At 42.6% G+C, this 25,234-nt stretch overlaps 1 long non-coding RNA gene across 3 annotated transcripts in view; it reads left to right on the top strand.

Moving 5' to 3' along the window:
* LOC117874992 overlaps nucleotides 1-25,234 on the top strand; it is a 92,063-nt gene that overhangs the window by 46,562 nt on the left and 20,267 nt on the right. For all 3 annotated transcript variants that reach the window (XR_004645160.1, XR_004645159.1, XR_004645161.1), the window contains exons 3-4: nucleotides 13,328-13,464; nucleotides 24,971-25,069. This is a non-coding gene — a long non-coding RNA (uncharacterized LOC117874992). The remainder of the gene's footprint in view (nucleotides 1-13,327; nucleotides 13,465-24,970; nucleotides 25,070-25,234) is intronic.

Below are 25,234 nucleotides of genomic sequence, written 5' to 3'. Positions count from 1 at the left end.
GCCAGCAATGCCCCTCTGCCATGTACATTGGCCAAACCGGACAGTCTCTACGCAAAAGAATTAATGGACACAAATCTGACATCAGGAATCAAAATACTCAAAAACCAGTGGGAGAACACTTTAACCTGTCTGGTCATTCAGTGACAGACCTGCGGGTGGCTATATTACAACAGAAAAACTTCAAAAACAGACTCCAAAGAGAGACTGCTGAGCTAGAATTGATATGCAAACTAGACACAATCAACTCCGGTTTGAATAAGGACTGGGAATGGCTGAGCCATTACAAACATTGACTCTATCTCCCCTTGTAAGTACTCTCACACTTCTTATCAAACTGTCTGTACTGGGCTAGCTTGATTATCACTTCAGAAGTTTTTTTTCTCTTAATTAATTGGCCTCTCAGAGTTGGTAAGACAACTCCCACCTGTTTATGCTCTCTGTATGTGTGTATATATATCTCCTCAATATATGTTCCATTCTATATGCATCCGAAGAAGTGGGCTGTAGTCCACGAAAGCTTATGCTCTAATAAATTTGTTAGTCTCTAAGGTGCCACAAGTACTCCTGTTCTTCTTTTAAAGATACAAAGGCTACAGTTGTAGCAGATTGTTAATATACCTTTTAAATATCTGAGTACTCTGATTTGAAGTGATTTATCAGTAAGAAGGAAACTGAGATGCCTAAAGTAGTGAGAGAAGTTAAAGATGGTGAAAAAATTAAAAAAAACAGTTCTTTGGTTACTGTACCTGTGTTTTATTACTTACTGAAAGACAAGAACCCAGTAAACCTGTAAAAATAGTCTGTTCCCTACTTTTTGAAATAATATTCTTCTAAACATTTTATCACCATGAGCTTTTTAGGCATCTTACTGTCAGTTGACAGTTTTAACAGTTTAATAGTGTACCAAAATTCTTGCTATTGTAAGAGCTTATTATCTGCTCTCAAGAACAGTAGCTTTTATTTAACAGTTTCTCAGACCTACTTTATGATCTGTTTGCAGTTTTTATCCAATTATAAATCCTTCCATTAATGTTCCTTATTCTATGAGTACTAAGCACTCCTTGTGTTCTGGTGACATCTTCTGGATCAGGTTGCCTGTAGAAGGAATAATCAATATGGCTCTTCATCAAACCTTCTCCTTTCTTTTCTGCCATCTCTATGCTTGTTTCTGACACAATATGGAGAGAGGGGCTGGAATGAAATACATCTCTGCCCAGTTCCATTTGTTAATATCTGATTCATAATTGATTTCACTCTTTTGGATTTACAAAAAATTTTTTAGACTACTTAACAAAAGGTACATGCATACACTCCAGCTCCTAAATGCATCAAGACCACTTTAGCATCTAACTGCAATCCAGATTTTTAAAAAGATACGTAAAGCATCACATCTACAAATTTTCTTTTTCCAATAGGAGGCAGTGTAGTCCAGAGGATAGAGCAGACTTGAAATTAGGAGACTTGGGCTCTGTTGCCAGTTCTTCCTTTGACCTACTGTCTGACTTTGGGCAAATCACTTAATCTTTCTTTGCCTCAGTTTCTCCATGTGTTAAATGGAGAAAATCATATGTACTCATCTTTTGCACAGCACTTAATGTTTTTTTTATCTGCAGATTTCAGTAAGTGCTGAGCACTATTCTGTGTATCTGACAGAAATAAAGGGTGGAATTTTTAAAAGCACTCAACATTGGCCTAACTGTTCTTGTGAAGTTAGTGGTAAAACTCCCGTTGATTTCATTGGGAGCAGAGTTAAGCCATGACTTACTGGTTTTGAAAACCCTGCCACAAATGTGCAACCAATACACACAAGAATGGATCTATTAAATTGATTTGTAAATGTATGTGAATAAACATTGGTTCCTAGAACACTGGTTCTCAACCTTTTCGTACTGGGAATGTCCAAGAACCCACCTCCATTCCTTTTTAGTCCCATGGGAAAGGCAGGCTGGTTGCAATTCCCAGACTCCAGATTGCAATCTCCAGGTTGAGGACCCATGTTTTATTCTGCCCCTGTATGTAAGCATTCCAAGGAAGCCAATGCTGGTTAGTATTCTGCCTGGGCAGAGTCACATTCAATAAGGAAAATCCTTCACTCTACTCTGAGCTCAAATACATGATTCACAACTTTGCTACGTGAAAACCAATGAATTTCATTCTGTTTGCAAGAGGAGCTCCTGGTATTGAGAGCTCATTTCTTCACATAAAATAGGAAAGAGGCATGCACTGGGTTAACCTTTAATACATTTCACAATTTATTTAATCAAATTCACCATTTTTACAACCTCATCAAATATCTTTTTCAATTCTACTGTCATCTTCTCTGTCACCAAATTCTCCTGGTGAGTTGACCAGAGTACTGTAGCTAAATGGCATGGAATGAAGTAGACCAGGTTCTAGTCATAAAGCCACAGTCTCTTCCTGTCACGGTTTGGGCACCCCTGGAATGGTGCAATGTAGTGACTCCAATCCAACTTGTCTGAAAGAATTGACTGTTCAAAGTTCCAAAGCACATTTGGTCTCCAAATGTCTCCATCTCCCCCCTTCTAATGGCCATATACATGCCACAGAATCCTTTGCCAGCTGCTGCAACAACAGCAGCAACTTTTAAGTACTGTGGTGCATGTGTGGGTCTGAGGGAACTGGGATTGTTTAGTCTCCAGAAGAGAAGAATGAGGGGGGATTTGATAGCAGCCTTCAACTACCTGAAGGGGGGTTCCAAAGAGGATGGAGCTCGGCAGTTCTCAGTGGTGGCAGATGACAGAACAAGGAGCAATGGTCTCAAGTTGCAGTGGGGGAGGTCCGGGTTGGATATCAGGAAAAACTATTTCACTAGGAGGGTGGTGAAACACTGGAATGCGTTACCTAGGGAGGTGGTGGAGTCTCCTTCCTTGGCGGTCTTTAAGGCCCGGCTTGACAAAGCCCTGGCTGGGATGATTTAGCTGGGAATTGGTCCTGCTTTGAGCAGGGGGTTGGACTAGATGACCTCTTGAGGTCCCTTCCAACCCTGATATTCTATGAGTCCACAAGACAGGAAAGTCAAGCTGCAGGAGCAGAGCCACAGAAGACTGCAGAAAGGGGAGGTTGTTTGTTTGGACTGCCCTGCTGCCTAACTTCATGAAACAGTGTAGTGAGCATGTACTTGGCCCTGCCCCCACTCCACCTCTTCCTCCAAGGCCCCACTCCACCTTTTCCCCACCTCTTTCTACCCCTTGTCCCAAGGGTGTCCATCCCCGCTCCTCCCCTCTCCCCCCCCGTGCTTCCTGCATGCCACTGAACAGCTATTCCACGGTGTGCAGGAGGCACTGGGAGGGAGGGGGAGGAGTTGATCAATGGGGCCAGCAGCCCTGGACATGACTTGCAGTCCCCAGTTTGAGAACTGCTGATCTAGTCCATTCACTTGTTCGTGCGAATTTGCTTACTACCCTACATTTTCTAGTGCTTAGTTCAGCCTACTTTAAAAGTCCTAAATAATAGGTTTCCACCACTTCCTGTGGGAGATTATTCCCTAATCTAATAAATCTCAGTCAGACTTTTTCCTGTTTTTCATTCTACATGTCAACCTGTTATCCCCTTTCCTGGACACTGACTAGCTTGCTCTTTAAATTTCATCTTAAAGCTTGCCTTTTCTCTTTGGCTCACAGTTTTACTATCTGCAAAGTGTTGAGATATTTTGTATGAAGGACACAAATTTTCTTGACTAGCAAAGGAAGGATGGTCTTGTGGTTAATGCATGGGACTAGGTGTCAAGTGCTCTGGGTTCAACTCCCAGGTCTGTGTAGACTTCCTGTATGATCTTGGGCAAGGAATTTAATCTTTTTGTGCTTCAGTTCCAAAGTTAAAATTTAGGATTGTAATACTTCCCTTCTCCCCTTTCTGTCTATCTTGGCTATTTAGATCGGAAGCTGTTCTGGGCAGGGGCTGTCTCTTATGTGTCTGTACAGCAGCTAGCACAAGGGGATCCCAACCTTGGCGGGGATTTGTAGGTGCTACCAAAATATAAACAATATGACCATGGGCTCTCTGGCTAGCAGCTTTTCTGAGCTGGCTTCTGTAATAGTGCTGTCATCCTCTCAGGAATATGCACGTAGAGTTTGCATGTGAGAATTTCCGTAACGGTGTTTTAGGAGCAGATCCTGAAACAAAAGAAAAAAATCTACATGAAACTGCATAAATAATAACACTCCAATATCCAAATGGGTAATGTCTTTCATGTAGAAACCAAAGCATCTTTTTATATGTTCCTAGGAATCTGTGGATTCTGTCATAAGCTGATATTTTACTGTTTTAAATGAGAAATTATTTCAGGTTATCCTTGCCATTATACCATGTGTATAGTGCATAAAATATCTGTCAGTATTGCAGTATTGCTTTGCAGTATTTTTTTTTCCATTGGGATCTTTGAAGTGCTGGTCTGACCTTTTCTGATTAAACTGCTGCTGATTTCTGTTGCATTATGGGGTTGGGGGAGGAATCAAGACCTTATTTGCTGTTCCTGGCTTTATTTATATGTGAGGGTTCACCTTGATGACTTTTAAAAGTGTGTTTAATGCTCCAAAGTCTAGAAAATGTGTAGCAAAAGATATTAGTTACAATTCCTTTTCCTAAGGGTCTTGCAAACGTGAAAGGTCTTAGAAAGATTATTCTACAATTGTGTTCCATGTAAAAGTCCATTAGATGAATAATACATGTTGTTCTGAAAGATGTATAATTCAAAAAGAATACATAGAACAAGAGAGTCTCTAAGTGGCAATTAATTTCTTATATTTAAGATACCAATTTTATCATTCAGAAGCTAAAGTGCTTGAAGATTTTGAGGTTCTCCAGAGGTTGTGTGCTATGCCTCGAACAAGTTATTTTATAAAATATGGCACTACTGTAAGTTTAAAAATTGCCTTATAATTTAGCAAGATACCAGAACCTCACTCCATTACGCAGGTGTAAATGTGGAGTAACTCTATCGAATTCAGTGGAGTTATGACTCCAAGTGCAAGACCTCAGACATTATTACGGTGAGAACTTCGTTGAGAAATCTGAAATTCCTGTCTCCCAGTCCTGAACTCTGAGAACAATGGAGTTTGGAAATTGCCAGTAACATCCATGTTGAAGAGTTTGTTTACTTATTGTGTAGTAATTTATACTTGTTTTTAACTAAACTTCTGAAATTTATTACTGTTTTTAGCATCTTTTTGAAGATCGGAAGATTGTGAAATATTGTATGAACTTGATTAGCTATCAAAGTACTAAATCTTTTGGTTTTGATTGTGCTTTGCAGTGACTACTTTGTTTAGTGTGTAGATTACTTTACTTTATAAATATCTTCACATGACACAAGTCGAATGTCTCTTAGTATAAAGATACCTGGGTTGCTCCATCAGGTGACGCATGAGAGGGCACACAGGGTCATGTCTCCCTCCCTCCCCCCGCACGAGTTGCTGCTTGGCGTGTACTGAGCATGCTCAGTAACATCAGCTGAAGCTGCTGCCCTCACTTTGTCCCCTCCCTCCCCCCATTATCAACAGGTAAGGGTCATCTCCGGTTGCTCTGAACCTCAATCTTGTCTCAGAAAAGATTAAAGCCTCATGCATATTTTAAAAGAAAGAAATCTGGGTAATTCAACACAACTGTTGACTTTTCTCAAAGAACAGAGCAACTTACTCTTTCCCATGGAAAGAACTCTTCTCTGTAGTTCATCGGTGTTTTTTATACTGTCTCTGATAAGAGGGCCCTAAAAATCTAATGAGATGGAGTCAGTTACCCAAATATTAGCATATGCAATATTCATGTTCTTGTAAATCCAACTATACAAAGAAAAGGAGGTGAATTGCCATAATCAGCACATTTGCCTGAATAATTACCTTTCCATTCATAGAGAATGGCTGGCCCAGGGAGGGGAAATGGGAGGGCGCAAGACTTGAGGGGTGGAATTATTGCCCCTCAAGAAAAATCCCTGGGAAAGGCGATACAGATTGGGACTAATTTATCCTTTCTGTGGAGGCACCCCACATTCTGGGGTTATTTAAGCAGGCGGGAATAGTTGATAGCACTGGTGTGATGGAGCCAGGATGGAGGGTAGCTTCCAAAATCATAGAGCCTGTGTGTGCATGGCTCCGGCCTCTCATGGATCCTCTGGGATACACCAATTTGGGGGTGGCCTTCTCCTCAGACTGGCAAATCCCATCCCTCAGCTGCACAAGTTAAGGGGATCTACTCTCTCGGAGTTTCCGCCTGTTGGTTTTATCGCAGGGGCGATGATCTGTCAATAGACATCCGTTACTAAATGCCTAGCATTGCAATATTGCAAACTAATCTCATTACACACACTTTAATTCAACAAGCTGTAATGGCCCAAAATACTGCATTATCCCTGCTGCAAGGTAACAGCAGGGACCTTCACTATAGGATACTGCAGCACTTTCTTGTAAGGAACTTGCCCAAATCTGATCATTCTCAGTGTCTTTATAAATTAAAAATTGATGATAAGCATATGAATCACTCACTTCTCTTCTTCTCCTTGATAAAAGGACTGACCATATTCCCTCTGAATTCCATGGGAATTTTACTATTGACCCCAATAACTGTTCAGCTGTTGATTTCTTCTTATCATAAAGAGGCTTTATTTATGTAGGTCTGGTCTTTTATGCCTTGTATCAGATGTCTAGTTGGCAGCCGGTATCAAGTGGAGTGCCACAAGGGTCAGTCCTGGGGCCGGTTTTGTTCAATATCTTCATTAGTGATCTGGAGGGTGGCATGGATTGCACCCTCAGCAAGTTTGCAGATGATACTAAACTGGGAGGCGTGGTAGATACACTAGAGGGTAGGGATAGGATACAGAGGGACCTAGGCAAATTAGGCCTTGGCTACACTTACCCGCTAGTTCGACGGCTGGAAATCGAACTTCTGGGTTCGACTTATCGCGTCTAGTCTGGACGCGATAAGTCGAACCCGGAAGTGCTCGCCGTCGACTGCGGTACTCCAGCTCGCCGAGAGGAGTACCGCGGAGTCGACGGGGGAGCCTGCCTGCCGCGTGTGGACCAAGGTAAGTTCGAACTAATTCGAACTAAGGTACTTCGAACTTCAGCTACGTTATTCACGTAGCTGAAATTGCGTACCTTAGTTCGAATTAGGGGGGTAGTGTAGACCAAGCCTTAGAGGATTGGGCCAAAAGAAATCTGATGAGGTTCAACAAGGACAAGTGCAGAGTCCTGCACTTAGGACAGACGAATCCCACACACTGCTACTGACTAGGGACCGAGTGGCTAGGCAGCAGTTCTGCAGAAAAGGACCTAGAGGTTACAGTGGATGAGAAGCTGGATATGAGTCAACAGTGTGCCCTTCTTGCCAAGAAGGCTAACGGCATTTTGGGCTATATAAGTAGGAGCATTGCCAGCAGATCGAGGGACGTAATCATTCCCCTCTATTCGGCATTGGTGAGGCCTCATCTGGAGTACTGTGTCCAGTTTTGGGCCCTACACTGCAAGAAGGATGTGGAAAAATTGGAAAGAGTCCAGCGGAGGGCAACAAAAATGATTAGGGGGCTGGAGCACATGACTTATGAGGAGAGACTGAGGAAACTGGGATTGTTTAGTCTGCAGAAGAGAAGAATGAGGGGGGATTTGATAGCTGCTTTCCCCTACCTGAAAGGGGGTTCCAAAGAGGATGGATCTAGATTGTTCTCAGTGGTACCAGATGACAGAACAAGGAGTAATGGTCTCAAGTTGCAGTGGGGGAGGTTCAGGTTGGATATTAGGAAAAACTTTTTCACTAGGAGGGTGGTGAAGCACTGGAATGGGTTCCCTAGGGAGGTGGTGGAATCTCCTTCCTTAGAGGTTTTTAAGGTCGGGCTTGACAAAGCCCTGGCTGGGATGATTTAGTTGGGGATTGGTCTTGCTTTGAGCAGGGGGTTGGACTAGATGACCTCCTGAGGTCCTTTCCAACCCTGATATTCTGTGATTCTAATGGGAAGGGTTACAGGCTTGACAACTGGTTTGGTTGTACAAATGTATTAGTGTCAGGGTAAGCAAGCTTGCAGCTGTTCTCATGGTGGTAAATTAGATCTAAGACCAATGGCTAATTTATAAACACTACTTCTTGCAAGAGAAATAGAATAGCTTTTGGAGTAACCAGATCAGTGATCACGTGAATAATTTAGCTGACATGGCAATCACTAGACTAAATTATTTGTAGTGATAAATTAATTACTTAAAGGTCCTGTAATCATTCCCATACTGTAGAGTCTAAGAAGCTGGACTGTGTGCTGGGTAGTTTCTTGGGGTCTGAAATGGGGAATCATGGACAGGAAATAAGGTTTACAGGAAGCAAGGAATCTTGATAAACTTTTAGCAGAATTCTCTCATGCTACTTGGAATTAATTGGAATAATCACTAGTAGCCTGTCCAAGGAATACAAGGGGGACGATATCTTGTGAAAGAGTGAGGGCTTGTGGGGGAGGTTTATGGGAGAGAGGGCCAGTGAGCACCAGGAGCCTATTAGAGGATCAAAGACTAAGAATCAATTGTGGAGAGGTTGGAATGGCTGAAAGTTGCTCATAGGCTCCAAACATCAGAGGGCTTTGTTTTAAATAAGGGTTTAAATTTCCCAAGATGTTTATTCAGACTGCTTTTGCCAAATCTTTTGAGACTGCCCATCACTAAAGGGGGTCTTGCTTAATTAGAGACTTAACCAGAATAAGAACCTGCAGTATGAGGAAGAACAACACCCTTAAACAGCCAGATCTGCTGTGAGAAGAAAGTAGAGACAGAAAATTACAGTCAAAGGAAATTGTTTAAATGATTTTTCAAGTTTGCCTCAGTGTGAAAGTCCCTTTTCAAGAGGCATGTTTCCATGCACTCCAGGTGCCCTCTCTGAAGCTCTTTTAGAGGATGCGTGACTATTATTGATAGGGCCCTACCAAATTCCCAGTCCAGTTTGGTCAAAGGATTTTAAAAATCCTAAATTTCATGATTTCAGCTATTTAAATCTGAATTTTCAGTGTTGAAATTGTAGGAGTCTTGACCCAAAAAGGAGGGGTGTGTGTGTGTGTGTGGGGGGGGGGGGTCGCAAGGTTATTGTAGGGGGGGTTGCGGTACTGCTACCCTTACTTCTGTGCTGCTGCTGGCAGCAGCGCTGCCTTCAGACCTGGATAGCTGGAGATCGGCAGTTGTTGGCCAGGCACCCTGCTCTGAAGGCAGCGCTGCCGCCAGCAGCAGCAGTGCAGAAGTAAGGATGGCATGGTATGGTATTGCCACTCTTACTTCTGTGCTGCTGCTGGCGGGGCGCCGCTTTCAGAGCTGGATGCTCGGCCAGCGGTTGCCACTCTCCGGCCACCCAGCTCTGAAGGCAGCGCAGAAGTAAGGGTGACAATACTGCAACCCCCTCCCTGCAACTCCCTTTTGGGTCAGGACCCCCAATTTGAGAAACGCTCGTCTCCTACGTGAAACCTACATAGTACAAGGTAAAAGCACACAAAAGACCAGATTTCATAGGGGGAGACCAGATTTCACCGTCCGTGATGCGTTTTCCATGGCTGTGAATTTGGTAGGGCCCTAATTATTGATGATAGCACTGAGAATTACCTCATCCGAAGTATGATAATGCCACGTTCTCTCTCATGCTTATGGTGCCCTAGACTTACTAGGCTCCCACTTTGCAGGTCATACACTGCATTATACTTTACTGAGCAATAAGTGATGTACATACAGCTACTGCATTTATAGGGCTATATTTCAAATGTTTATGCACTTAGTCATAAACCTCTGCCTTGACATGTGCTAATATTTGCACAATGCAATGGTAGCTGTGCATTCATATGGAGAGACAAGGTGCAGGTTCATTGCCGCATCCATATACATTCATCAGAGTGGCCCAGGCTTGTCAAAATTGGGCCATAACTTATATAGTTTCACTCTGGGACTTTCAGATATGTTTTTCTCTGTTCTCATCCCTCCTCTTCCCTCCCCCAAACATATTCATTAATGGCTGCTGTCTTCCTCAGTGACAGGGGGCATCTGATTATGGCCTATGTCTTTGGAGCTCTCTGTGAGTCTTAGTGAAGCCTATAGGAATGAGAAATTTTGCTAAGGTATCAAACAGTTTGGCTGTGAGTTAGCAAAGCTTTTGATGAAACTTCTCTAGCCATTCCCTGATCTCCCTTTGGAAAAAGAATAGGATCTGCTTGTTAAAAAGACTTTGAGGGAATGTACTTTCTTCTCTTTGAATTATGAAGCTCTATGAAGCACAGGCAAGAAGTTTAGATTTTCTTAGCGCAAGGGGATATCTGGTATTGTTCTGACATTCAGTCTTTATTCCCCTGATGAATTCATTTTATTTCCACTTGAATTTAATATGATGAGTTTTTAACAACTGTCCTCTGGCCATCTTTTCCCAATAATCTTTTTTTGTTTTAAAGAAACAATGTTTTAATATTAATGCAAAGTAAGTTGCATCCATGCTTAACCAGAGTCCTGTTTCATTCCCATATTTGTAATGATATTGATGTCCGTCTTATACTTATTGGCAAATTAATGTCAGATCTAAGGTGATGAATATTATTTCCCTGATTTTTTTTTTTTTTTTAATTTGAAACAACCTACTGTACCTAGAGGGAAAATGACAAGTTTTCCTCTGTGGGCTAGATTCACAAAGAGATTTAAGCATGGTGTCACTGTGCGTCACCACATCTAACTTCTAGAGGTCTAGAAAATCACAAAGCCAGAGTTTGTTGCCTAGCTCTCTTTACAGTGAATGGGGAGGGAGAGGTGCCTCAGAATGGGGTGCTAGATGGTTTGTCACCTAAACTAGCTAATAGGCTGTGCCAAGCCGAGCATGGTGTGCCAAGCCCTGCCCCCTCTCAGAGGTAGGCATCTAAGTCCAGGCTACTGTAAGGCACTTCCCTCTGCTTGAGATTTTCAGCTGCAAACCTTCTCTGGTGATAATAGTTGAGGGGCTCCTTCATAGAGCTGTAAGCACAGGTGTGTACTTGGTGCAGTTCACAACCTCTCCTGACACCTGCTCCTTCTGTGGTGAGAGGGAGACCCTGGCACATATTTATATCAAGTGTGCCAGGTTGCAGCCCCTTTTCCAGCTGCTCCTCCTCAAGTTTTGGCTGCACTTTTCCCTGCATCTCCTTATTTATATACACCTTATTTGTGGGGCCACAAAGTCGTGGGGCCTCCACCTGGCACCAGCCAACATGGCCGTCCACCATGCCAGGACGAAGAAGCTGGATGGGAGAGAGCTCTGCAACTATGGGGCTTACTTCAGATCCTCCCTTAAGTCACGTCTCTGGGCAGTGTTTCTCTGTGCAGTGTCCGGTCTCCTTGGACGCTAGGGATGTAAAATATTAAACGGTTAGCCGATAAGCATCAGTCTTACCATTAATGTATTCAGTAAACTTTTAAAACAGATTAGGTATTACAGTGTTGAAATTATTTTACCAATGTGCACATTAAAAATGCCGCAGCAATACCATTTCATAGCATTAGGACCGTTGCTATGGAACTGACATCACACTTGGTAGCGTTAAACCTTCAAACAACATCATGTAGGTTATCGCGATTTTTGGTAACTACTCTTCCATAGTGAAGATGGAGCGATCGAAAAGGAGTAATGCCTAGAATCATTTCACAAAAATAACAGAAGACACCATTAAATGTAAACTGTAATACAGAGCTGAGATATGCAAACAGCATCGGAGCAATGCTGAACCCTTTGAAGCTGAAACATCCCTGCTTCATGTGAAAAAGAAGGCAAAAATCAAACAACGCTGACAACGTTTGTTTCTGGCAGTTCAAGAAAATGTAACACGTGACAAAAACTAACGGAGTTGTTGTGCACCATGGTCAAGGCTGTGGTATCTGTCATGGAGGTCATGGCAGGCACAGATTCCAGGACTTCTGCAGTGGCCAGTGCAGCTGGCTTCAGGTCAGCAGCCCAAGTAGATCAGGCAGCCCCTGGGCCAGCAGTACTGGCTGCTGGGAGGGGTAGTTTGGATGTGAGAGGGGGCTCAGGGATTGGGCATGGGGTTTGGGTGCAGGGCAGCGCTTACCTCGGGGTGGGGGGGCTCCCCGGGAGCGGCCAACATGTCCCTTGGCCAATGGGAGCTGCAGAGCTGGAGCTTGTGGTGGGGGCAGCACAGGGAGCCCCCCGTAACCTTCCCTCCCCCTAGGTGCTGCAGGGACATGCGAAGCTGGGTAGGGAGCCTGCCAGCCCTGCCAACCCTGTTCAGCAACAGCAAGGGTACCAGGCTGCATTCCACCCTGCGGCCCCTACCCCCAGCACCAATGGGGGTCCTAGGCCACTCCCCACAGAGAACTTTTACTGCAAAAATTTAGACACCAAGCCATTTTAGGAACCTACAGAGTTCAGAGGGCAGCTGAGTGCAGGGTTTCTGAATCCCACTGGGACTTGCTTCTGGGATTTAGGTGCCTCAAATCCTTTTGTGAATCCAACCCTTCCTTGTCAACTTCCAAATACTCTTGCCCATTTTAGTAAGTGATGGTAAAGCTGCAGTTGGGTTCAAAGGTGGGCTGACTCAAAACCTCAGTTCTAAACACTCCCAAATGCTAAGGCATTTGAAATACAAATCTGAATTTTGAAATTGGAGCCCATCCTTAGATTAGCTAATACACAACATTTCTCTGACTGGTCTCCCACAGTTCATATCATTGCCCTCTACAAGATGGATTGTCTCAGTCAAGTGTGTGATCATGTTGTCTTCTACTGATAAAACTGCAGTACTGTGTGATGGGGTGACACCCCCTTCTAGAGAAGCGGGGAAAGCAAGTAGAGTGATGCTTTGCATCTGGGTGTGACTAACTAATTGCATCCCAGCCCGAGGGGGCAGAGCTAGCTGAAGACCCATTTAGATTCAATGTAGTGCAGTATAATTTCTCACTTATTTAGGGGAGAGTAATGGACTCCACCATTGGTCCAAGCAGTTTTTCCTCTGACATGATTGGTAGAAGGGAGCCACATTTGATCAAAGTCTCTGACTTGGTCTGTTGCTTTGGCAAATGGCATCTTCCAAGGGTGGTTTCTTCTTCTTTCTAGCCATTTCCTTATTTGGGATTAGCAGCTTTTATATAGCCTTCTTTCAAAACTCATTATTGTATGCTAGACTGTCATGCAGATACCTCTTTCTGAGGTCCACTGATGTACCAAGTCTTTGGTCTGATATTTGGTCATCTTCCATCCACAATCCATAGCTATCCTATCAACATAGCTCTCTGATGGATATGCCTTTACCAGTGTAGCCTAGCCTCCTTCAACTTGTCATACATTGGAACTATCCACATTTGGTCACTTACCCTCTAGTTTTGTTTCCTATCAGGAAGGATCCAACCTTTGCCCTATCAACATCTTCATTTCCATGATGGAAAGCATACTTTTTGCGAACAGGGGCTGCTAACAGGGAGTTTCACAAGGGAGTTCTCCAGGTAAAGGAGGAGCAAATACAGGACCCTTGGGGTAAGTGACTGTCTGTAGTGTGTGTTTGTTTGTGTTTGGGGGTTACTTGCTGTGTGCTGAGCTTGTGTTTGTTAGTCTGTTTGTTTGGTTGTTTGAAGGACTGTGTGCTGTGGCTGGCAGTTGGAAGCTGTGAGCTTCCAAGGAAGGTCTGAAGGCTAGAAGCCTCTGGTAATTGGCTGAGCCTTAATCAGAGGGCGGGGCATTCACCCAGGCCAGAGCTTTATAAAGCAGCGCACAAGCAACCAGGGGCTGCTAACAGGGAGTTTTGCAAGCGAGTTTGGAAGGGGAGCAGGAAGGGAGCGCGGGTCCCTAGCCGGTTCTATCTTATACCCTTTATTCCCCTTAAAACCTATAAACCAAACTACATTCAAAACTTCTTGCTTTAAACAACCCCTTCATTAACTAGGAGACAATGCAAGCAGAAGCCCAGCTGCAGAGTGGGGGCTATCCAGTTTATTGCACTGAGTGTAGCATGTATGATTACCTGCCCTGTGGGCAGTGGCATATGTGTGCATTCGGTGCAAGGAGCTCCTGGGCCTCAGAGACCACGTACGGACTTTGGAGGCAAGGGTGGCGGAACTGGAGGAGCTAAGGGAGGCAGAGAGGTATGTTGTTGATGAGGCTTTCCAGGACACTGTAGAATTGTCCCACCGCTGGTCAGACAGCCCCTGCGCTGTTGAGGAGGATGAAAGGCCCAGGGAAGCAGAGCAGTCAATGGGAACAGAGGGAAACCTTCCCACAGTTGGGACCCTCCTTCCAGACGGTGCTGGGGTTGCCTCTCGCACTGAGGTTACCTCTCCGGGGGAGGGAACTCCAGTTGCTAGGAAAAGGCAGGTATTAGTATTGGGAGATTCAATCATTAGAAACGTAGATAGCTGGTTTGTGATGACCGGGAGAACCGTATGGTGACTTGCCTGCCTGGCGCGAAGGTTGCGGATCTCTTAAGGCAACTAGACAACTTATGTGTAGTGCTGGGGAGGAGCTGGTGGTCGTGGTACATGTAGGTACCAATGACATAGGGAAGGGTAGGAGAGATGTCCTGGAGGCCAAATTTAGGCTGCTAGGGAAGAGACTGAAATCCAGGACCTCTATGGTGGCATTCTCAGAAATGCTCCCAGATCCACGCGCAGGGCCAGGTAGGCAGGCAGAGCTTCAGAGTCTCAATGCGTGGATAAGACGATGGTGTAGAGAGGAGGGGTTTACATTCATTAGGAACTGGGGAAACTTCTGGAATGGGGGGAGCCTATACAGGAAGGATGGGCTCCACCTAAACCAAAGTGGAACCAGACTGCTGGCACTAAACATTAAAAAGGTTGTAGAGCAGTTTTTAAACTAGGAGATGGGGGAAAGCCGACTGCTGAAGAGGAGCATGTGGATCGGACAGAGACTTCTCTTAGGGTAGAGTCTAATCATAGAGAATCTCCAGGTTATAGTCAGGAACAGAGGATGGAAGAGGATAAACTAGGGGCCAGATCAGATGATAAACATTCACATAAAAAAGAATCTGACACATCAGAAAAGGGCAGACAAATAAACAGTGACAAGTTTTTAAAGTGCTTGTACACAAATGCTAGAAGTCTAAATAATAAGATGCGTGAATTAGAGTGCCTTGTGATAAAGGAGGATATTGATATAATAGGCATCACAGAAACCAGGTGGACTGAGAGCAATCAATGGGACACAATCATTCCAGGGTACAAAATTTATCGGAAGGACAGAACAGGTTGTGCGACGGGGAGGAGTGGCACTATATGTGAAAGAAAATGTACAATCAAATGAAGTAAAAATCTTAAGCAAATCCGCATGTTCCATAGAATCTCTATGGATAGAAATTTCATGCTCTAATAAGAATACAACATTAGGGATCTATTATCGACCACCTGACCAGGACGGTGAAAGTGATGATGAAATGCTAAGGGAAATTAGAGAGGCTATCAAAATTAAGAACTCAATAATAGTGGGGGATTTCAATTATCCCCATATTGACTGGGAACATTTCACTTCAGGACGAAATGCAGAGATAAAATTTCTCGATACTTTAAATGACTGCTTCATGGAACAGCTGGTACGGGAACCCACAAGGGGAGAGGCAACTCTCGATTTAGTCCTGAGTGGAGCGCAGGAGCTGGTCCAAGAGGTAACTATAGCAGGACCGCTTGGAAATAGTGACCATAATACAATAGCATTCAACATCCCTGTGGTGGGAAGACCATCTCAACAGCCCAGCACTGTGGCATTTAATTTCAAAAGGGGGAACTATGCAAAAATGAGCGGGTTAGTTAAACAGAAGTTAAAAAGTACAGTGACTAAAGTGAAATCCCTGCAAGCTGCGTGGGCGCTTTTTAAAGACACTATAATAGAGGCCCAACTTCAATGTATACCCCCAAATTAAGAAACGCAGTAAAAGAACTAAAAAAGAGCCACTGTGGCTTAACAACCATGTAAAAGAAGCAGTGAGAGATAAAAATACTTCCTTTAAAAAGTGGAAGTCAATTCCTAGTGAGGCAAATAGAAAGGAGCATAAACACTGCTAAATTAAGTGCAAGAATGTAATAAGAAAAGCCAAAGAGGAGTTTGAAGAACGGCTAGCCAAATACTCCAAAGGTAATAACAAAATGTTTAAGTACATCAGAAGCAGGAAGCCTGCTAAACAACCAGTGGGGCCCCTTGATGATCGAGATACAAAAGGAGCGCTTAAAGACAATAAAGTCATTGCGGAGAAACTAAATGGATTCTTTGCTTCAGTCTTCACGGCTGAGGATGTTAGGGAAATTCCCAAACCTGAGCTGGCTTTTGTAGGTGACAAACCTGAGGAACTGTCATGGATTGAAGTGTCACGAGAGGAGGTTTTGGAATTAATTGATAAACTTAACATTAACAAGTCACCGGGACCAGATGGCATTCACCTAAGAGTTCTGAAAGAACTCAAATGTGAAGTTGCGGAACTGTTAACTAAGGTTGTAACCTGTCAGTTTCTGTACCCAATGACTGGAAGTTAGCTAATGTAACGCCAATATTTAAAAAGGGCTCTAGAGGTGATCCCGGCAATTACAGACCGGTAAGTCTAACGTCTGTACCAGGAAACTTAGTCAAAACAATAGTTAAGAATAAAATTGTCCGACACATAGAAAAACATAAACTGTTGAGCAGTAGTCAACATGGTTTCTGTAAAGGGAAATCGTGTCTTACTAATCTATTAGAATTCTTTGAAGGGGTCAACAAACATGTGGACAAGGAGGATCCAGTGGACATAGTGTACTTAGATTTCCAGAAAGCCTTTGACAAGGTCCCTCACCAAAGACTCTTATGTAAATTAAACTGCCATGGGATAAAAGGGAAGGTCCTTTCATAGATTGAGAACTGGTTAAGAGACCGGGAACAAAGGGTAGGAATTAACGGTAAATTCTCAGAATGGAGAGGAGTAACTAGTGGTGTTCCCCAAGGGTCAGTCCTCGGACCGATCCTATTCAACTTTTTCATAAATGATCTGGAGAAAGGGGTAAACAGTGAGGTGGCAAAGTTTGCAGATGATACTAAACTGCTAAAGATAGTTAAGACCAAAGCACACTGTGAAGAACTTCAAAAAGATCTCACAAAACTAAGTGATTGGGCAACAAAATGGCAAATGAAATTTCATGTTGATAAATGTAAAGTAATGCACATTGGAAAAAATAACCCCAACTATACATACAATATGATGGGAGCTAATTTAGCTACAACAAGTCAGGAAAAAGATCTTGGAGTCATCGTGGATAGTTCTCTGAAAATGTCCACGCACTGTGCAGAGGCGGTCAAAAAAGCAAACAGGATGTTAGGAATCATTAAAAAGGGGATAGAGAATAAGACTGAGAATATATTATTGCCCTTATATAAATCGATGGTACGCCCTCATCTCGAATACTGCGTACAGATGTGGTCTCCTCATCTAAAAAAAGATATACTGGCACTAGAAAAGGTTCAGAAAAGGGCAACTTAAATGATTAAGACTTTGGAACGGGTCCCATATGAGGAGAGATTAAAGAGGCTAGGACTCTTCAGCTTGGAAAAGAGGAGACTAAGGGGGGATATGATAGAGGTATATAAAATCATGAGTGATGTGGAGAAAGTGGATAAGGAAAAGTTATTTACTTATTCCCATAATACAAGAACTAGGGGTCATCAAATGAAATTAATAGGCAGCAGGTTTAAAACAAATAAAAGGAAGTTCTTCTTCATGCCACGCACAGTCAACTTGTGGAACTCCTTACCTGAGGAGGTTGTGAAGGCTAGGACTATAACAGAGTTTAAAAGAGAACTGGATAAATTCATGGTGGTTAAGTCCATTAATGGCTATTAGCCAGGACGGGTAAGGAATGATGTCCCTAGTGTCTGTCAGAGGGTGGAGATGGATGGCAGGAGAGAGATCACTTGATCTTTGCCTGTTAGGTTCACTCCCTCTGGGGCACCTGGCATTGGCCACTGTCAGTAGACAGGATACTGGGCTAGATGGACCTTTGGTCTGACCCGATACGGCCTTTCTTATGTTCTTATGTTCCTTTCGTATGGCTGGCCAAGTCTCTGTTCCGAATGTTAAGATGGGTCAAATTACAGTTTTTTACTCTTCCTTTTAACTTTGTAGGCATTTGTTTGTCACAGAGAGCTGGAGTCAGCTCCCTCCATTTGAACCACACAGCTTTTGTATGATGCTTGACATCACTCAGGAGAACAGCATCATCAGAACAATTGATCCTAGGTATTTAAATTCTTTCGCTCTCTTCTAAGCTCTCTGCCTGTGATATCCTATATAGTGAGTCCTCCTCTCTGTTATCATAGGCTTCGTCTTACCAATGTTCACTCCAAGTCCAGCCACTCAGAAGTATGTTGTCACTGGCTTGCAGGGTCTTAATTTTCCTCATATATCTGACTAAGTCATCAGTGAACAGCATGTTCCAAGGTGTTTCCCTTTGTATGGTCTCACTTATCGCATCCATGACAACTGCAAACAAAAAACAACACTTTCCCCTGATGAGGGCCAACGTTAACTGGAAATTCTCTAACTGTAGCCCCATTTAGTTTTGACTGCAGTAGTCACTCCATCATACATATCCTGGATAAGATGGATATATCTTCCTGGCACACCTCTCCATCAGAAATCCCGCTAAACTAGTTCCCTTGGTACATGATTGTACACCTTCTCCAGGTTCACAAAGACCATACTTGGTTGCCATCTCTTTTCTATAAACTTCTCAGAGGATCCATAATGCAAATATGGCATCAGTTGTGCTCTTCCTAGCATGAATCCATACTGATCCTTCCAAATTTCAACAGTTCTACGTAGATGCTCTTCAGTAATCTTCTCCCATACTTTCATTGCATGGGACATCAGCTTAATTGGATGATAATTAGCACACCATGTAATATCTTTTTTGTGTTTAAAAATAGGCAGCACCAACCTTTTACACCGTTCATCTGGCATTGTCCTTTTCTGAAGAATACCTTTGAACAAACTTGTAAGATACTTGATTTCTTCCTTTCTCAATGACTTCACCACATCCTGTGGTACTTCATTTGGCCCAGATGCTTAAGTGCCTCTGTAACCTCTTCCTTTATCTGCCATGCACCAGTTTGGTTTCCTTGGGTTCTCCTCATTCTCATCATCACTCTTTCAAAATTATCACTCCAAACATTGATTCACCATTTGTTTGCAATGTGCCATATTCATTTTTAATGTAAGCAAACTTTCATATCCCTCCTCATTTTCTTTTTTGACTTGGTGAGTCTCTAGATGGTCTTTTCTCCCTCATATCCTCCTAGTGGGTTATATAGTCATCACAGCCTAGACTTTTAGCTGTCACAACACCTCTTTTGGCCTCCTTTTTGGCTCCTGTATATGCCATCTTATCACAGCTACTGGCCTGCCATTTTTATTTGAAGGTTACCTTTTTTTCCTCAGTGGATTCACCACCAAATCTACTCTCTTATCCTTTTCGGCATTGGTTTAATTTCTAGGATTTCGTATGCCACTTCCAGCAAAGTTGACTTGAGTTTGAACAAGTTGTCGTCCACGTGCAGTCAGGAAGTCTACACGTTACTCCTTAATTGGATGAAGATTTTTTTCATTCTCATCTTTAAGTTTCCACCACTTAGGCTTTTCCAGTGCCCAGGGGTTCAGGTGCTTCCAAAGTCTCTGCATTCTGAAAACCACAAGGAAAAGTCTGTCCTGTCTCACAATGCACTTGCCAACTATTATCTTACAATTGATTATCCCTGATCTCTCTTATTATTATTAAAAGGAACTCAATTTAGGACTTGTGTCCTCTACCCGCATAACTTATGAGATGGCTTTCCCTCTTCTGAAAGAGTGTGTTTGCAATGGACAAGGCTATAGGATTATTTCCCCCTCTAAGTTTCCAGTTCCAAGGCTGTGCCCTCCATAGACTTTCATATCCACCTTCACAGTTCCAACATACGCATTTAGGGGCTTGTTTTCACTACCACACTAAATCAGTGTGAGTGAAGACACAATAAGACTCTGTTAAGTCGATGTAAGTTATGTTGCTCAGAGGAGTGGGTTTTTTACACCACTGAGCGATGTAACTTACATCTACCTAAGTGGTAGTATAGAGATCTGCTCCAATAATTACCTTCTGATTGGGTGGTATGTTTCCGGTAAGGCACAACAACTCATCAAAACACTCCTCTTTTACCTTTTTGATCCTCTCCCACATACTGTATGGATAGTTACCTCTTCCCAACAGTTTTACAGTCAGCAATTGATCTGACATTCTGGTAACCACAATCCTATGCCTCTGCACGGTTTCATCCATAATAATGCCAATGTCCTTTCAGAAGGTTGAACCTCCTGAATTTTGTAACCTCTATCGGTATCTTGGCTTTGCAACCTTTCCATTTGGTCTCTTGTACACAGGCAATATTTACTCTTCCTAGGTGTGTCGCCTGCTAAAACTGAGGAGTCCCACCTGCCCCAACAAGACTTATACCATTGGATAAGAAGTTTTTTCCAATAGTATAATTTAATATATATTCTGAGCCAGTCATTTCATTGATGGAAGCTGTGGGCATTTCTGTTGCAAAAAATAAAATCAATGAAAAAAATTAAATTAATTTCTAATACCCATGAAGAGAGAGAGGTTGTCAGTGCTTATCTAGCACCTAGATACTACACTGTTTGGTCCAGATTTCTGCACAGCACAGGGGGGATGGTTAGTTTAGTCTTCATGGCAGTTTGGTCTTTCGATTCTCAGACTGCAAAAAAGGGGGATTTTTCATTCAGCTTTTTTGAGATCTCCTTATGCAGAATATTTATTTGTTCTCTTAAAAGCTGAATAGAGTGGCTCAAGAGATCGTCACCCCAGCTATGCCATAAGCTTAGAAAGAGGCTGAAATTATTATTTAATTTAATTAATATATATATATATATATATATATATATATATATATGAAGAACAAGGGTTCTCACTTATTTTCATAGTGTGGACCACATCTTAATAGAGAGATGGGCTTGGGGAACACATCCTGTCGTATTTGCAATCATGTCATCTCTGTGGCACGCCAGCAATTGTTTGGGGACATAGTCACTGCCATAGTAGATCAGACCAATGGCCCTTGTGGCCCACAGCATTAGTCAGCAGCACCAACAGTTGACATAGAAAGGTAGTATTAGGAAAGTATTTAATGCATTTCTAGCTTTACATTTTTCTTAAAAAAAGTTTAGCAGGGGGAAACATGTGGGAAAGGCACCAGGACATCAGCTCTCTGCCAATCGCAGTCAAAACTCCTGAACAACAGGACAGCAAGGTATTCCGATGCTACGGTAAAGTGTAGCATGTAAATAGATAGAAAGAAGGGGAGAGCAAAGCAACTTTTAGAAGTACGCAATCTCTATTAAATGGGTTCACATTTATCATTCGCTACTCTCCCTCACCCTGTTAGCTGACATGTTAGAGTTAGCTAAAGTATGTAACTCATCATACTTCATCATAGAATTATTTCTCCTTCGTGCACAGTGGGTGGATACACAGAAAAATAACCCATGACAGAAACCTAAAAGCCCAAAACAAGAGATGTGTTTATGCCAAATTCTGTCCTGGTTTACCAGGTATATAACCATAATGAAATGAATAGGGCTACATGCGGTGTAGGTCACAGCAGAATGTTTAGGCTTTAATTTGCTCCCTATTTTTTTAATACAGGATTTATTTTAAATTTAATTATTTTGTTCTCTATTTTAAAATCATTATGAACAGACATCTGGGTTTTATGGCCTGGTAGGATCTTTTAAGCCTTGTGCTGTTCAGACAATCAACTATTTCAAGCTGTTCTATGTGCTGACCTTCAAAGCTGGAGTAACAGTAACAGCAACAGCAGCAGCTTGGGGAGAATCCAGTATTTTCTGCAAAGCCAGGATTTCAAGAAAACAATTTTCTTTTTAAATCTGAGAAAAGCTTTAAAGTCTTCAGCCCCCCTGCCTCATCACACAAACAGCTGTTGCTGACATATCAACTTTTGTGCTGCACACCATGATGGCTTAGACTGAGCCACATCCATTGTCTTGAAGGCTTTTTTCCAACCTCAGACATGGTCTTGAATGCTGCAAACAGAATCCTCTGAAACTCTTCTACCTCAAATGCAAAAATACGGTTGCTCACTTCTTACCAGGGTGGCTAAGTTTGAGTGGGAGGCTAGAAATGTTCAAGGCTGATATAATCAGTTTTAATTAAATGTTTAAACAATAATTAAACTAACCATCCCATTACTTGTCTTCACTCTTTCATGGACTGATTAATGGAAGATAATGTCACTAATGAACGGACTGTCATGGTATTATGTAGTATAGCACGTTTCAGAGCCAGTCAGATTATGCCATCAAGCTAAATCACTTCATAATGTTTCATTGCTTAGCAGACCTCTAGGCAGGAGGGACACGGTCCTTGAGTGGTACTAGCTTAATTTTTTTTTTAATAAAAGATATAAATCCTCATGAGTCAGGGCACAAGCCCGCCAGCATCTGCCTGAGTGCAGAAAAAACATCCCCTTGGGGCAAGTGTTTGGTTTTTTTGTAATAATTTTCCAGGGAGGGTTTTGATAGAACTGTTACGACCATTTGTGAAGTAATGGCTTGAATGTGCCAGTCATTTCTATTGGACATAAAATTATTAGTAAGCCAACAGTGTAGGAACTGAGTCCTGCTATGGTAGCCACAGATGCAAAGAAGACAACAAGCAGCCCTTCACTCAGATGCTAAGAGGGCTGCAAATGTGAGCTGAACACTTCCAGTTGTGTGAATATACCATCAAAGTGATATTGGGGGTGATCAGATGCGAAAGAACAAGCACTGATACTCCGTCTTCATTGGAAGGTAGGAGAGGGGCCTGAGGGTAGAGGAGAAAAGGTGGCTTTAAGACTTTTCTGACCAACCTGGGCCACCTTTTGTCTATACCAGGCACTTATATAATTTTACCATCATCTAAGGACAGCCATAGGGACCACTTTACTAGCAGAGGATTAAGCAGAGCACAATGCACTCTACCACTACCGTCTGTCCTATGCTGTACTGTGCCACCCAAGGAATCTCCTGCAGTGGAGAGAATTCTTGGCTGCCCTTGAGTGTGGTTAGGCTAGTTGTTGGCCCTCAGCTATTTAGCCAAACCATGGAGTACAGTCCTGAATGGATATGGGAACAGACCACTACCCTGAGAGGAGGTGGTGAGACTGCTATGAAGATGTACCATAATCAAAGAAACCTGAAACGTACAAAACTCCTTGATGGGAGTGTACAGGGAGATTTTGGCAAACCAGTAAAGTGCCTGAAACCACTATGGCTTATTGTTAAAAGCAGCCTATTCAGCAGTCTTAGCTTGACCAAGACATGAGGGGAAGGGGTTTGGGGTGCCACAGAAAGGGCAGCTTGGCCCCACGTCCTTCCTGATAAGAATTGTGTTGAAGTTGCTGATACATGCATTTTAAAAGAGCAGGATGTGCCCCAGGAATGTCTGTTGGGGTCTCAAGGTGGCCAACTCTGGAAAAACCCACACCTGGTTAATCAATAATCAGAAGGAACCTCTTGCTTGACCATTGAAACTGCTTATTTAACAAGTTTTCTTTACGGGACATGTCATTCTATTACTAATGTATAAATAAGGGGGAAAAGTTTGAGATAGTTGGACTCTCCCTTTTGATACATCTTGCGGTCCCCACCGGAAGCCTGCTCCTGTGTCACCTGAGAGCCACACTCAGCTTCAGTAATTATCAAGGGTTGGGGGTGTTTTACTAATCTTGTTGTGGACGTGTGTAAGAGCTTGAGACTAAGTAAAGTTTAGCTTTAAGTGAAAGCACTCTTGTGTTGTCCTGTTTGTGTCAGCCATCCATCGGTCGGACGGCCGTATCACCCTGATTTATTTCCTGACACCACCTCGCATAGAGTAAAAGTTACCAAGAGCTTTGTGTTGAAAAAACTCCGGTTAACAGGAGCAGGGGACAAAGAACCAAAACTCTGTGTCTCTAACAGACTGGGCAGCCAGAAGACTCAGACGGGAGTGAAAAAATGCATTCTGGACAAAATGTGGGGTGGCTTAGTTCGCGGTAACTAAGATCTATTATGCCTTTGTGGCTCAGCTTTAGCAAAGTGTAAGGCTAGATACTATAGCTTTTGTTTGTTAGTCTTTAGCCTGACTTTTTTTCTCTGTGTACTTGGACCATTTGAGTCTTTTATACGAGTTGTGCGCAATTCTCAAACAATCCTGCGAGGTGAAACAGTTCCTAGCCCCTGAGATGAAATTGGCGAGCTTAGTACCTACACTACTTAGGACCCTTTGGCAAAGTAGGGCACTTGCGGGACCGTCTGCTGACAGACACAAATAAAACACCTATTGATCATAGAAGAGACACAAATTTAAGGGGCCAAAAGAAATTATGGCCATTGCTGGCAATCCTGGACTACATAGAACTTTGGTCATTTTGGCAACTCCTACATATCCTACCATTTATAAATGAATGAACCCAGAGAGATGAATAGGTCTTTTCCATCCCTAACTCCAATGAGCCTAATTTATATACCTTTAGGAGTATACTGAATTAAAAAAAAAATTGTCTGAGTGAAGGTGTTGTCATGTAAAGCACATTTGTTAAGTTAATGATTGTGGATATGATTAAATGGTCTACAGAATGACCATAAAGTAATGTATTACCCATATTACCTGTTCAAATCTCACAAATTGATTTCTGTAATATAATGTCACTACAGCACTGAAATCATAAATACAGAAGTCATGGAAAGGAGCATAGCAATTAATTTGTGTCATCATGGAATCAATATTGTAGGAGGTAGCCTGACCCAAAAAAATGTCAGTGATATTTTTTAAAATTTATTAAAAAGATGGTAGTGCTTTCTAGAAGTATACTATTGGGATTAACGTGTAAGGAATTCTTAGGCCATCGGAGAAAGTGGTTTAGTTTCCTGTTCATAGGTCTGCCTTGTTTCTGGTGCAAATTCTGTTTCTTTCTCCAGTAACTGAAATTGGGATTTTTTTTCTGCTGCTCCCACTGGAGTCCCTGAGAACAGAATCAAATCCAAATCCACGATCTACCATTTCTATTGTGTGCAAAGGTATGTAAATAGGTTTGATGTTTTCCATCTTAGCTCACCAAAACAATTCTATGTACAGCTGCATAGCTGTAGCCAGTCATATACTATACACCGTATGACCTACACATTTAATTTCCTCTGAGCAACCTTTTGTTTGTTCTTCATGAGGAGCTTTATTAACCTCCT

This window comes from Trachemys scripta, chromosome 3, assembly GCF_013100865.1.
Source record: "Trachemys scripta elegans isolate TJP31775 chromosome 3, CAS_Tse_1.0, whole genome shotgun sequence".
Classification (NCBI taxonomy): Eukaryota; Metazoa; Chordata; order Testudines; family Emydidae; genus Trachemys; species Trachemys scripta.
The sequence above is the reverse complement of the archived record's forward strand: the minus strand, read 5'-3'. Positions and strand labels throughout refer to the sequence as shown.